Raw genomic sequence first — 1,942 nt, 5'->3', positions numbered from 1 at the left:
TATTTGTATTATGTCCTCTGCTTAAAAAGAGGTTTTGAGTTTTAAAAATTGTAAATTGATTCTGAGAGTTGTTCTTTGTTCTCTTATTATTCAAGACACTGTTCATTAAATAATACTTCAGCAACTTTCATTAAGAACTACAGACATCAGAAAACGTTTTTGCATCACCCCAGTTCCCAGAACTCCTGAAGACAGACATTGATTGTGGATATTTTATCATAGACACCGTCCCTTTGACTGTTCAGAGATGTCGCTAAACCCTCCCAAAGATGTAAACAACCAAGCATGAGTAGCGCCTATTAGACGGAGGGGCTCCAACACCGACCAGTTCCAGTCATACCATCAGGAAGAAGGTACGAAAGCGATGTTGTTCAGACATGGAGAAGATACAGGAAGACCGGACCTGTCGATGACAGGCCTCACTCAGGCTTCCAAAGGGCTACACCTCCAGTGGATGACTGTTACCTACGGATTATGGCTCAAAGGAACTCTGACAACAACGCCAACATGTTGAATAATGCTTGCAGCCACAGGACGTTGTGTTATGACTCAAATGTGTGCAATAGGTTGCAGGATACGCAGCTTTGCTCCTGATGTCCCAATGTCCATGGTGAGGTCCTTCTTTGCAACCACGACACCATGCAGCACGGTACAGGAATGTCTCGGGGAACATTTAATTTAAGATCTGTATGAACACATGTGGCAACGGCCTTGCCGCAGTGGATACACCGGTTCCCGTGAGATCACCGAAGTTAAGCGCTGTCGGGCGTGGCCGGCACTTGGATGGGTGACCATCCAGCCGCCATGAGCTGTTGCCATTTTTCGGGGTGCACTCAGCCTCGTGATGCCAATTGAGGAGCTACTCGACCGAATAGTAGCGGCTCCGGTCATAGAAAACCATCATAACGACCGGGAGAGATGTGTGCTGACCACACGCCCCTCCTATCCGCCTCCTCAACTGAGGATGAAACGGCAGTCGGATGGTCCCGATGGGCCACTTGTGGCCTGAAGACGGAGTGCATATGAACACATGTAGTACAGCACTTCCTTATTACATCCAATACTGGGGTACTATTCCAATGTAGGAGAGCTCTAGTAATAGTGATAATATAAGGGAAGATGTGAATTGGAGTTTGTGTTGGGGAGGGTATTTGAATTGGGAAGTTCCTGCAGCTATGTTGACCACATTCTGAATGGACCGCTCAGGATTGGCATCATGTTCTCTTCACTGGTGAGTGCCGTATATGCCTTCCAACCAGACAATCGTTGGAAACGTGTTTGGAGGCAACCCAGTCAGACTGAACGCCTTAGACACACTGTCCAGCGAGTGCAGCAAGGTGGAGGTTCCTGTCTGTTTTGAGGTGGCAGTATGTGGGCCGACTTATGCCACTGGTGGTCATGGAACGGGCCATAATGGCTGTACGGTACGTGAATGCCGTCCTCTGACCGATAGTGCAACCATATTGACAGCGTATTGAAGAGATATTCGCCTTCATGGACGACAGTTCGCGCCCCATCGAGCACATCTTGTGAATGACTTGCTTCAGGATAATGGCATCACTAGACTAGAGTGGTCAGCATGTTCTCCAGATATGAACCCTATCGAACATGCCTGGATAGGTCGAAAAGGGCTGTTTATGGATGACGTGACCCACCAACCACTCTGAAGGATCTATGCCGAATCGCCATTTAGGAGTGGGACAATCTGAAGCAAAAGTGCATTGATGAATTTGTGGATAGACTGCCGTGACGAATACAGGCATGCATCAATGCAACAGGATGTGCTCTGAGCACTATGGGACTTACCATCTGTGGTCATCAGTCCCCTAGAACTTAGAACTACTTAAACCTAACTAACCTAAGGACATCACACACATCCATGTCCGAGGCAGGATTCGAACCTGGGACCGTAGCGGTCACGTGGTTCCAGACTGAAGCGCCT

General features: G+C 48.0%; 1 pseudogene; it reads left to right on the top strand.

The window, feature by feature from the left end:
• Window positions 1-701: 701 nt before the first annotated feature.
• LOC124617395 lies at window positions 702-818 on the top strand (annotated as a pseudogene).
• The last annotated feature ends 1,124 nt before the right edge of the window (window positions 819-1,942 follow it).

The sequence above is a fragment of the Schistocerca americana genome, chromosome 5 (genome assembly GCF_021461395.2).
Source record: "Schistocerca americana isolate TAMUIC-IGC-003095 chromosome 5, iqSchAmer2.1, whole genome shotgun sequence".
In the NCBI taxonomy this organism is placed as follows: domain Eukaryota; kingdom Metazoa; phylum Arthropoda; class Insecta; order Orthoptera; family Acrididae; genus Schistocerca; species Schistocerca americana.
Note: the sequence above shows the minus strand (reverse complement) of the source record. Positions and strands in the feature narration are given on the sequence as shown.